Source organism: Rana temporaria, chromosome 10 (assembly GCF_905171775.1).
Source record: "Rana temporaria chromosome 10, aRanTem1.1, whole genome shotgun sequence".
NCBI lineage: Eukaryota > Metazoa > Chordata > Amphibia > Anura > Ranidae > Rana > Rana temporaria.
Genome location: NC_053498.1, coordinates 26618011 through 26631322, shown reverse-complemented (window position 1 = coordinate 26631322; position 13312 = coordinate 26618011).

The window sequence follows — 13312 nt, the reverse complement described above, 5'->3', positions numbered from 1 at the left end:
GGGCAGCAGCGGTAAAGGAGCGGTAAATACACCGCTCCTTCTCCGCTCCAAAGATGTGGCTAGCAGGACTTTTTTTTTACACTTTTTTTTACCGTCCTGCTGGCGCAATTCTCCAGTGTGAAAGCCCGAGGGCTTTCACACTGGAGACAAAAAAATAGCGCCTGCAAACCGCCCTTAAGAAGCTGCTCAATTGTCTCCAGTGTGAAAGCCCTCGGGATTTCACACTGGAGAATTGTGCCAGCAGGACGGTAAAAAAAAGTCCTGCTAGCCGCATTTTTGGAGCGGAGAAGGGGCGGTGTATTTACCGCTCCTTCGCCGCTGCTGCCCATTGAAATCAATGGGACAGCGCAGCTATACCGCTGGCAATGCGCTGCTGCAGCAGCGCATTGCGGGTGGTTTTAACCCTTCCTCGGGCGCTAGCAAATCCGCCCAAAACTGAAAAATGTTAGTGTGTGTTTTAAGTATGTTGGATTTCGTTATTGTGCACTTTAATGTATACTTGATTTTATGGTACAGTGGTGTTTTTTGCAAATGATAACATTTTATGCACATTATATACAACAGCAGTATTTGCACTGTAAACCTTCATTTTTTATATAAAGTGTGGGTGAACTTACACTGTATCGCTATGCTGTGGTTCTTGTAGGCTTTGTGTGCGTGCATGGGGGGGGGGGCCTCCATGTCCATTTTGCTTGGGGCCCCCAAATTCCTTCAAACGGCCCTGGTCTGAAAACATTAATTACATGTTCTTTTAAACGTTAGTTTCACTTTTTGAATTCGGCTGCACCATAATCTCACAATATCTCACGAGATTACAGGCAGTCCACCCAGTTTTACACAGATCTCGGCTGTTTTCAGTTTATTAAACCGGCTGCAGAGGAGATAATTCTCCTCATGAGAACTGCTGTGAACTGAACGGAGAAAAAACTTCACAGTTTATTAAATGGACACCTAAGTGTGTCTCAACCAGACAAGGTAAGAGTTAATAAGCAAAGTCCAATAGGTGAATATTATAGCCAGGTCACAATAGCACTATTATGATTATCTACTGGATACTTGCGGTACTGTAGGTATCTGAAGGTTGTTCCAGCCTGGGTTGTATTTCCAAAGAAGTCAGTGGATGTTGATAGTGGGGAAGCCTGGCTGAGGAGATGACCTGTAAGGTAGAGCAGTCCCTGGAGCGCTGTGGGTAGAAGCAAGGTGGTGGACTTGTCCCAACAGGAGGTGTCTGTGGATCGGGTAGAGCAGATCCAGGGGTGATGCCAGCAGGTCCCAGGTGTCCAACAAAATAGCGGAACACCCTGCCGTCATTGCTGGAAGTTTAAATAGCCCATGGAGAGCGCTTCCGCGTTCCAGCGTGGAACGCAAGCACCGGCGCACCGGAAATGACGCGGCGAGTTCAGAGAGAGGAGCGCAGCTATAGGAATAGGGTAAAGCTGCGCTCGTCTTGCATAAAATAACGCCAGTGGCGTTACAGATGTATACTCTGATAAGAAATGAGTGTCCCAATATGATTTCATCTCCTTTGCCATTAATTGTTCAAGTTTTTTAAACATGAAAGTCATAGATGCATTGTTGTTCTCACTGGTAGATGCAGTGTGTGTTGAAGGGTTCATTCTTAATGGGTTGTCTGAAGGAGCTTTCAAGGTTCTGCTATATCCCGGTTTTGTTGCTGTAGTTGGTGTGATGGTATCCATGGAAAGGCAGGGGTATTTGGGCAGTGTTTCTGGATGATTTAACCAGAAAAAAACACTAAAAGATGAAGACACTGTGGGTACTCGTCGAGCTGGCAGTAATGGATGCAGAGTCCAAAACGACAATAGAAAAAGGAAACCGCCGCTCCAGATGCATACACTTCAGTGGTGGGTGTATGGCTCAAAACCCGATGGGTGCAGGCAATGCACAGAGCATAAATGAAGAAAGAAGAATTATGGACAGCCGCACTCCAATGAGATGTAAAAAATAAAATGAAAAGTTGTGCCTTTTATTCTAGTAAAAAACACTACAAAAGCAAAAAAACAGCAAACAGTGGGGTAATAGACTGACACGTTTCACATTGATGAACAATGCTTAGTCATAGCTAAACATAATGATAAAAACAATCTTATTTATAGGAAAAGTCCCAAAAACATCTGATTGTCAATTCAATCTGTGATAGGTCCTGGCTAATGCCGATGATCACAAGCATCTGTTGAAAAAACACACTGCAGAAAAGGACAACACCCACAGAAGCCAGGTGAAAGGATAATACAAAAATCAGCTGATGGAAAACAATTAACAAAAGTCAATTAACAACAATCATGACATTTGGCCGTTAGAAAATGTGTATAAGATAAAATGGATGTAGGTTAAAATGACATGAAACCACCTAACTGATACAATCCATCTCAATAAATCCCATTTTTTGTTTTGTGTATAAAATACGTGAATGTGATATAATAATCATTAAATGTCACAAATATGTAGGTGTGTAGAATGGGAAAAGGTGGATGTGTGTGTATATATATATATAGCACTTCACTAAATGTGTGAATTACACTTCATTGGACGTGTAAATTAACACCGTAAAAAATTGTGTCATAAGTGAACAGTGTGTAAACGTGCTAAAAAAAGAAAGGAGGAAATAATAATGACCAGTGAAGTCACTAAAAAGTGTGATGACCAGTGTATAAAAAAGAAATCAATCAGACCAACAAAAGATCACATACGTGTAGATGCTGGGGTCCTTGCGCGCCCTTACGCCGACACATTTACACTAGTGCAAATTCTTTCTGGATACGGAAACTACGCTCTAAGTTACGGCGGCGTAGTGGATCTGGCCCAACATGTCTAGAATTAAAAAGACAGTTATAAGCACAGGTTGTACAGACAGTATGATATACAGTCAATATGGTAAATAGGCTGCAAATGGTACTGACTGTATAGTATTGCTTTTTTTTAAATATGTGAAGTTACATCCAATTAAAAGAAATAAAGGAAAAGAGATTTTCTGCCGGTACTCCGTGATTGTGCCTGGTCTGGAGCTGATGGTCAGCACATGGCCGGATTGGACCCCCCCCGGGGAAAGGACTCCCCAGCAGAGGGCGTGGAGGTGCCAAAGTGGTCTGTGGGTCAGGGATCAGGGATAAATCGATTGCTGTGAAAAGTGTGAATGAGTATATTAAAATATATGTATGTGTGTGTGTGTGTATATATATTAGTGCTGTCAGTTAAACGCGTTATTAACGGCGTTAACACAAACCCATGTTAACGCCGTCAATTTTTTTATCGCGCGATTAACGAGGCGGCGTTCGGGGGTTATACCGGGATGATGCCTGCAGCCGCAGGGATCATCCCGGTACCGTTGTTTAGAGCGGGCGATCGGCTATCCAAACATAACAACCGATGCGGCTAAAAGCTGCTCGGTTGTTATGCCGGAGGAGCGGGAGGGGACATCCCCCCCCTCCCGCCGCCTTTCGCTGCTCTGACCGGACCTCCCGTCCCACCGGGAGACCCGATCCTCCATCCGCCGCGTTCTGTGTTCAGGCGGAGACTGACACTAAGCCGTAAACGGCTTTGATTCAGTCTCCGCATTGAAACCACGGAAGCGGCGTCATGACGTCACTTCCGGGTTTCTCGGCTGCCAATGGCGCCGGATTTAAAAAAGTACACAGTATTTAGAATCGCCGTTTTCGGCGATCTGAATACTTTGAAGTGCAAAGGAGGGCTCGGAGGTCTTTTAGACCCCGATCCCTCCATAAAGAGTACCTGTCACCACCTATTGCTGTCACAAGGGATGTTTACATTCCTTGTGACAGCAATAAAAGTGATCAAAATGTAAAAAAATTAAAAAACACAATTTAATATTATTAAAAAAAATAAAATAAATAAGAAAACAAAAAAAAAATGTTTTAAAGGGTGAACCTCCTTAATCGCGCGATTAATCGTGAGTTAACTATGACATTAATGCGATTAATCGCGATTAGAAATTTTAATCGCTTGACAGCACTAATATATATATATATATATATATATATATATATATATATATATATATATATATATAATATATATATTAGTACAACATGCACTACACTTGAACTCTCGTTCATGAACTTGTGTTGTTAGTTTAACTGCATAGTTAAAGTATATCCAAAGCCAAAACTTTTGGTTGAGAATGTTTTTTTTATTTTTTTATTTTTAGCTGTCAGATAGTTTTCAGCAGAGGAAGCTTCCCAATTCTCGAATTTCCTGTTCGGGTGATAATTGTAAAATATTTATAATTTCCATTAACTTTCTGAACTCATGACTACAATCACATGGACAAATAGAGAGACAAAATCTCCTCATTGAGGTCACCGATAGTAACAAAAACCTGTTAAAAGCCCTAACCTTACCGTATTCAAAACGTAAAAAAAAAAAATACACATTTAAAGAGACTCTTTTGTAGTAGTGTGAGAATTCAGCATCACATGGAGCTGCATGTTTATTTACACTGGAACGGATCAGTCTGACCAAAGCCAAAAAAGCACACAGATGGTCTACAGTCACCCCAGGGGTAGGAGGAGCACATAGAGGAGGAAAGTGTGATGAGGCAGATCCGGGTTCTCTTGCTTAATTTACAGTCATTTTCTGGCACATGTCTCTACCTCCATTTGTTCTGGAACAGCTGCAGCCAGGCTCATTGTTTGTTATGAATCTGGTATTCATACACCTTGACAAACACTAGATGTGAGATTCATGAACAAACTCGCATGTCACCTTCAGAAGGCTCCAGTCTGTGTGTACCAGGATACAGTAACCCCTACCAGACATTACTCAGTCCAAAGTTAATTTAGTCATACTAATTGAGCATTTTTTAACTAACGTCGCACCTATGGCTAGCATTGTAAAACTTGCTCACTAAAACAGGTTGTAGTAGTGTGGGTTAATGTGAACCTGTAACAGGGTGTTAGGCATATACAGTGCCTTGCGAAAGTATTCGGCCCCCTTGAACTTTGTGACTGCAACGAGACCCTTGTTCGCTCGCTTCCGCTCTCCCGACACTCCTCTGCTACTAGTGAGTCAGCTTGCAGATCGCAACGTCTGATGCTTCGGTCATCCAAGGCTCCGGGATCCGAACTACAGCTATGTGCCGTTCGGGATCCATTAGAACAAACACCAGGCAGGCTGTATGTAAGTTCAAACAGGAAGACCTTTTATTGGAAGTACACAACACACTTTTAAACAGAATTTGGAACATCCCGCCCCCAACAATCGCCTTCCTATTGGGTCAATTGTAAAGTACATGGAGTTCTCCTTCAGGTCCTCATAACCATGCAAATGAGGACTTGAAAATGAGTTCAGCAGGGATTGGTCCGATAGCTTGAATGGAGGGACTGTTATGTGTATTGAGACAGAAGCCCCAGGGGGCAATCAATGTACACAATAGCCAGACACAGAACAATGGAGCCGTCTGGAGCTTTAAGACAGGGAAGAAGACCCCCCACTGTGTAACAGCTTTCAGGGAGGGACACTTCTGCATTCCAAGGTTCATGACAGTGACCATTTGCCACATTTCAGGCTTCAAACATAAAGATATAAAACTGTAATTTTTTTTGAAGAATCAACAACAAGTGGGACACAGTCATGAAGTGGAACGAAATTTATTCGATATTTCTAACTTTTTTAACAAATAAAAAACTGAAAAATTGGGCGTGCAAAATTATTCAGCCCCCTTAACCACGTGCTTACTGGGCACATATACCCCCCTCCTGCCCAGGTGAAATTTCAGCTTTCGGCACTGCGTCGCTTTAACTAACAATTGCGCGGTCGTGCGACGTGGCTCCCAAACAAAATTTACGTCCTTTTTTCCCCACAAGTAGAGCTTTATTTTGGTGGTATTTGATCGCCTGTGCGGTTTTTATTTTTTGCGCTATAAACAAAAAAGTGTGACAATTTTGAAAAAAATACAATATTTTTTACTTCTTGCTATAATAAATATCCCAATTAAAAAAAAAAAACACATTTTTTTTCTCAGTTTAGGCCGATACGTATTCTTCTACATATTTTTGGTAAAAAAAAAAAAATCGCAATAAGCGACTGGTTTGCGCAAAAGTTATAGCGCTTACAAAATAGGGGACAGAATTATTTTTTTTTATTATTTTTTTTTTTACTAGAAATGGCGGCGATCTGCGATTTTTATTGGGACTGCGACGTTATGGCGGACACATCGGACACATTTTGGGCGCCATTCACATTTATTCTGCGATCAGTGCTATAAATATGCACTAATTACAGTATAAATGTGACTGGCATTGAAGGGGTTAACACTAGGGGGTGAGGAAGGGGTTAAATATGTTTCCTATGAAGTGTTCTAACTGTAGGTGGAGGGGGGGTGACTGGGGGGGGTGACCGATCTGTGTCTCTATGTACAAGAGACACAGATCGGTTTCCCCTCCAGAGACAGCACCGCTGTCTCTGTGTAAAACGGCAATGAGAGATGATCTCATATGTTTACATATGAGATCATCTCTCATTGGCCGCACAGATCGCAAACGGCCACTCTGATTGGCCGTTCGCGGCGATCTGTAATTGGCTGTGTCCAAGGGACACGGCCAACACAGATTTTTCCCGCTGCGCGCTCTGGAGCGCGCGCGGGGACCGCCCAAAGGGGCGGACGTCAATTGACGGCGTGTTGGCTTTTGGGATCCGCGCTGTAGCCGTCAATTGACGGCAGGCGGATCCCAAGTGGTTAAGTTAATACTTTGTAGCGCCACCTTTTGCTGCGATTACAGCTGTAAGTCGCTTGGCGTATGTCTCTATCAGTTTTGCACATCGAGAGACTGAAATTTTTGCCCATTCCTCCTTGCAAAACCGCTCAAGCTCAGTGAGGTTGGATGGAGAGCGTTTGTGAACTGCAGTTTTCAGTTCTTTCCACAGATTCTCGATTGGATTCAGGTCTGGGACTTTGACTTGGCCATTCTAACACCTAGATATGTTTATTTCTGAACCATTCCATTCTAGATTTTGCTTTATGTTTTGGATCATTGTCTTGTTGGAAGACAAATCTCTGTCCCAGTCTCAGGTCTTTTGCAGACTCCATCAGGTTTTCTTCCAGAATGGTCCTGTATTTGGCTCCATCCATATTCCCATCAATTGTAACCATCTTCCCTGTCCCTGCTGAAGAAAAGCAGGCCCAAACCATGATGCTGCCACCACCATGTTTGACAGTGGGGATGGTGTGTTCAGGGTGATGAGCTGTGTTGCTTTTATGCCAAACATAATGTTTTGCATTGTTGCCAAAAAGTTCGATTTTGGTTTCATCTGACCAGAGCACCTTCTTCCACATGTTTGGTGTGTCTCCCAGGTGGCTTGTGGCAAACTTTAAACAACACTTTTTATGGATATCTTTAAGAAATGGCTTTCTTCTTGCCCCTCTTCCATAACGGCCAGATGTGTGCAGTATACGACTGATTGTTGTCCTATGGACAGAGTCTCCCACCTCAGCTGTAGATCTCTGCAGTTCATCCAGAGTGATCATGGGCCTCTTGGCTGCATCTCTGATCAGTCTTCTCCTTGTATGAGCTGAAAGTTTAGAGGGACGGCCAGGTCTTCGTAGATTTGCAGTGGTCTGATACTCCTTCCATTTCAATATTATCGCTTGCACAGTGCTCCTTGGGATGTTTAAAGCTTGGGAAATCTTTTTGTATCCAAATCCGGCTTTAAACTTCTCCAACAGTATCTCGGACCTGGCTGGTGTGTTCCTTGTTCTTCATGATGCTCTCTGCGCTTTAAACGGACCTCTGAGACTATCACAGTGCAGGTGCATTTATACGGAGACTTGATTACACACAGGTGGATTCTATTTATCATCATTAGTTATTTAGGTCAACATTGGATCATTCAGAGATCCTCACTGAACTTCTGGAGAGGGTTTGCTGCACTGAAAGTAAAGGGGCTGAATAATTTTGCACGCCCAATTTTTCAGTTTTTTATTTGTTAAAGTTTGAAATATCCAATAAATTTAAATAGTGAGAAATAGTTCTCACTTTGCACCACTAAATGCCCTATCTGAAATTTTTATATCATATTTTATTTGTAACTTTTTTTAACACAAAAACAACAGGCATAGAAAAAAGTTCAAACTTCAAATCAGTTTGCCTGACAAGGCAATGGCAGCATCAATACATTTTTTTCATTACCATCTATTTTTTCAGAAATATTCAGATATTGAAAATGATAAAAAAAAAATGTTAAGAAATATTCCAGAGCAACCAATATTAACCACCTCCCACCCACTGTATAGGGACACTTTGGGACGACGTCATATGACGTTCTCCCACTCTCGCTGCGCTTGCACGCTCGTGGGAGTGCACAGAGTGGCGATCAGTGGTGCACTGTTTACCCGGGCATGGCACATCCGATGACGTGGCTCTTTACCCATGTGATCAGCTTTGTCCAATCACATGTAAACATGGAAATGCCGGTTATCTGCTTTCCTCTTTTCACACTAGGGTTGCCACCTGTTCAGAGTGTTCAGTGTTGTCCTTTTAAATCAGGGTTCCCAGAGCATCCCTTATGTCACAGTCCCCAGAGTTCTCCCTTACATCAGAGTCTGCAGAGTCCCCCCTTACAGTGTAAGGGAACTCTGCAAATCCATATGTAAAAGGGAACTCTGTGGACTCTGATGTAAAGGGGGGCTTTTGTTATTAATGTCATATGATTAGAAATGTTTTTTTTAATAGCAAAATATATGTATAATTTATACTATTAAAAAATAATAGTGGGATCTCGTTGATTTACTCATCACTAGTGCTCCTGGTCTCCAAGTCCTCCTTCATGACTGCATGGGAGTCGGAACTTCAATTCAGCAGGGACCTGGAGGCCTGGCAGACGGCCTGCTTTAAATCCTTTAAGTTGAAAAGGGGAGTATCTTATATGGAAGACCCTAATAGGTTACCAACACCCCTGGTTTATATAGGAAAAAGGAGAAATTCCCCCAGGATGGGGCTTTAACGGTAACAATAATTGAACATAAGGTGTAATAAAATGTATTATATAAGGAAATACAAAAAAAGAAATATAAAGAGCAACAGGATTGTTTAAGAACAAGGTACATCAATTGGTGGTGTATGCATCCGCAGGGATGAGTTCAGGCCCTACGCGTTTCGGAGTTCCGTCCCTTCTTCAGGGGCCAGAGTCCATGCGAAATTTATACTGTATATAGTAAAAATTATAATGAAACAAATTACAAGATGTATTCATATACAAGAAAAGAAAAGCAAAAATTTAAAATCTGCACAACACATCAACCACATACCCATCACCACGTATATGGACCGAGAGGACCGCAGAGCATCATGGTACCGAATCCCTAAGATGGATAGGGAGCAAGCCAGGGGGACACAACTAAGGGTCCCAGAACTCCTAAGGACAAACCCTGGGCGAGCAAAAGAAGGTGTAGGTTGTGAACACACGACTCCTGCAAAGGCAAAAAAGATACAGTGCATGTAAAAAAGTATAAAGATGTATAGCTAAATTGGGCATGAGTAATTATTTATATGTATAAAGATCAATTATACAGGTAGGCCAAGATTAAGGAGGTGTATACCTGTGATAGGGCTTAAATTGCTTGGAAGAAAACAGGGGAACATCCAAAAGGCAAAAGTATGGTCCCAATCATCAGAGACACAGCCAAGCACCCATTCGGGGATTCCAAAATTTTATAAGCAGAGCTCCTAAGAGAGCAGAGAAAAAACAAATGTGTAGGGCAGTAATTAAAATCAAAGGTTATTGATAGGTAAACAGTGTATAACAAATAAAGAACTGATCCTCAACTTAAAATACATTGGAAACCAGAACTTGCTGCATACCTGCAATGAAGCAGGGGGTGAGCCAGGGACAGTCCCAAGAGTCAGGATGGACTATAGTGTGAAAACACCAAATATCCAAAACTCTGTGAAAAAAGGGCAGTATATAAATCATTAATTCAGCATAAGGGGAAGACCTGGGAGGCAGAGCCCAGCATGTCTCAAACCAAAGCAAAGAACCATAGACAAGCCTACCTAGTGAGGATATGCAGCAGGTAACCACAGTCAGCCGGCGCTGTCCTAGTAAGGCAGCCCTTGTGAATAAATAGCTGACTGTGCATACAGGGAGGGGCAAGGGAGATAATGCCCCCTTGATCCGGTTGGTGCTGAGGAGCAGCGTCTCCGTGTGAGCACGGAGATGTGAGGAGAAAGGTAATGGACGGGCTGGTGGGCGGCGGTGACCGACGTGTGACGTCACCGCGCCTGTTCGAACAACGGACCGCCCAAGGAGGGCGGGGTGATAACAAACAGGCGATGGGGGAGTGCCTGTCGTCACAGGCGGACGTCCATCTGAAGCGCAGGATCAGTAAGTGGACGCCGTGTGAAACATACACACACAGAGCGGCGTCCACTGGCATCCTGCGCTGTCATGGCAACCTGAAAAAATACATGCAGATGACTGCACCAAAAGCAGATATTGGGGCATGCAATAAGCATGAACATAGGAGGGAACTAAGCAATGATGGTCATGAGTATAAAAAATTGTTTGTCTTATAAAAGAGTAATGACATTGATCACCATATTAATGGTGACCGATGCAAATAGCCAAATTATGTACATGTACATAAAAAATGCCCGAAAGGGTCCAGGGAAGACGGATAAAAAGCACGGGGGGTAACCCCCACTCAAAGGGAAAACATAGTTTCCCCCAAAAAAGTGGGGAGAGGTCACCATGCTAAACCAGGTTCCCTGCTGGCGCTAGAGAAGACCCCATGGTCACAAACCACTAGTGGTATAGACCAGGGTCTCACGTATGCCGCCCCCCAGGAACACCGGGAGGTAGGCCTACGTGCGCCAGGCCTGAGGAGAACAGAGGCACCCTGCCCCCAGGGAAAGAGGGGGAAGGGTGGGTGGCATCGGCATCGGCACCGGTGGTGCATCTATGGTCCAAAGGGTTCAAAGGAGAGGGAGAGGAAGTGGAAAAAGGGACAATCAATTACATAGCAAAAAAATATATAAAGGAGAAAATCTACATAAAATGCACAAAAAGCGGCAGAATCCAAAAAATAAAATAAATAACAAATATCAATGAATGACAAAGAGCACCCAGGAACACATCTGAAGCACACATTACAAAAACAAGGACCAGAGCACACAGTGTAAACATTGTGTGTGGATACCCATGGCACTGTCAATAATCATGACAAGCGATCTTAATCTTTTTCACAGCCTCCAGATGCAAATCCCTCCAGGAAAGGTCTGAAACTGATCAGATCATTGAGACCTGGAAGAATGCTTGCACCTCGGTTGGCAATCCACCATGTTTCGTGTTGAAGTAGTATTTTGTTCCAGTCACCACCCCTAGTGCTAGGGTGAATCCTGTCCAAAATAAGAAAATTGACTCCAGAAAACTTGCCTCCGTGTTGAAGCAGAACATGCCTACCCAGTGGCAATTCTGGGTTAGCTGTTTTCATTGAGTGAATGTGTCTTAGGGCACGTGTGTGAAATGGTAGTTTCGTTTTACCGACGTAAAATCTGTCACAACTGCAAGTCAGCAAGTACAGTATACCACACCTGCGGTTTTGCAGTTCGCAAAATGTCGAGGCCGATACGGTCGACCATTTGGTAAGATGACATTACATTTGGTGTTCATATATCGACAGATCGAACACCCCCCACAGGTAAAGGTCCCACAGCGTTTACATGGGTCCTTTCTGAAGGTACCCCTGAACTCGCTGGAGACCAATTGGTCCCTAAGGGAGGATGCCTGTCGATAGGTGATGGCAGGTTCTGCTGGTACAAAGGTGCTCAAACTCGGGTCAATGGATAGAAGGTGCCAAAACATTTTGATGATGGATCTGACTTGTTGATGCTGGCCGTGGTATTTGGTGATGATTCTAAGGGTGTCATTGGTAGTCTCTTGTTGTTTATTGGACTTGAATAGCAGATTGGGTCTGGTCTGTCCATCTGCACGTTTGAAGGATTTTTAGACATTTCTTGGAATATCCTATTTGTAGAAGTCTATCTCTCAAGGCAGCAGCTTCGGATAAGAAAACTTCCTGATTGGAACAATTGCGCTTGAGGTGCAGGTATTGACTATAGGGGATGTACTTAATAAGTGCTGCCGGATGAGCACTGGTAGCGTGCAAAACTGTGTTGCCCGCAGTGGGTTTCCTGTATAGGCCAGTAGATAGGCCGCCCTCAGGATTTTTTGATAGAACGTCCAAAAATGCAATTTCGGAATTACTGCTGGATACTGTGAACTTTAGGTTGAACTCATTGGAGTTCATAGTGGACATGAACAAGTCCAGCTCAGCAACGGACCCCTCCCACAGCATGAGGATGTCATCAATGTATCGGAACCAGGCCAATACATGATGAATCCACGGCCTGGCACCCCTACTGGAAAGAAAGGAGTGCTCCCATTCCCTCAGGTACAGGTTGGCATACGATGGGGCACAAGAAGTCCCCATCGCAACCCCCTGTACCTGGAGGAAATAGGAGCCGTCAAACGAAAAGACACCATGTTCAAGGACGAATTCGAGTGCCATGACAAGAAATTCGCCCAGTTTGCGATCCCTTTGGAAAATCGAAGAAATAACATGTCTGATGGCCGCCACCTCGAGGGTATGGGGGATGGAGCTATACAGAGCTTCAACATCAATGGCTACCAATAGTGTATCAATTGATATATGTAGAGAATCAATTTTTTGTAATAGATGAATGGTGTCCTTGATGTAGGACGGAAGTTTTAATACAAAAGGCCGTAGGTGTGTATCGATATAAATACTGAGGTTTTCAGTAAGAGCGCCGTTGCCTGACACTATAGGTCGCCCTGGCGGGTCAGTGAGACTTTTATGGACCTTAGGCAGGCAATAAAAGGTTGGTATTTTGGGATATTTAGTACGAAGAAATTCCCAAGTGTCTTGATTGACCGCACCCTGGGCGAAAGCTCCATCAATAAGAGCATAGAACTGTGTTTCGAATTTGAGAATATTGGACATGGATATAGACATATACCACTCAGTGTTGGACAAGATTTTTTGGCACATATTCCTGTACTGGTCATTGTCCAGGATAACGATGTTTCCACCTTTATCGGATGGTTTAATCGTTGGTGAATTGCAATTTTTAAGTTTATCAAGGGCTTCATTGTGTTGGCGGGTAAGGTTCCCACTAGTTCTGGGTCTTTGAATTTTTTTAATTTCGGCAGAGGTGAGGGCAACAAATGCAGCTAGGTTAGGATTGGTTAACAACGAGGGAAATTTATCCGATTTGTTTTTAAGAGGGCGGACTGCCTTCTCAGAGGTATCTGAATATAT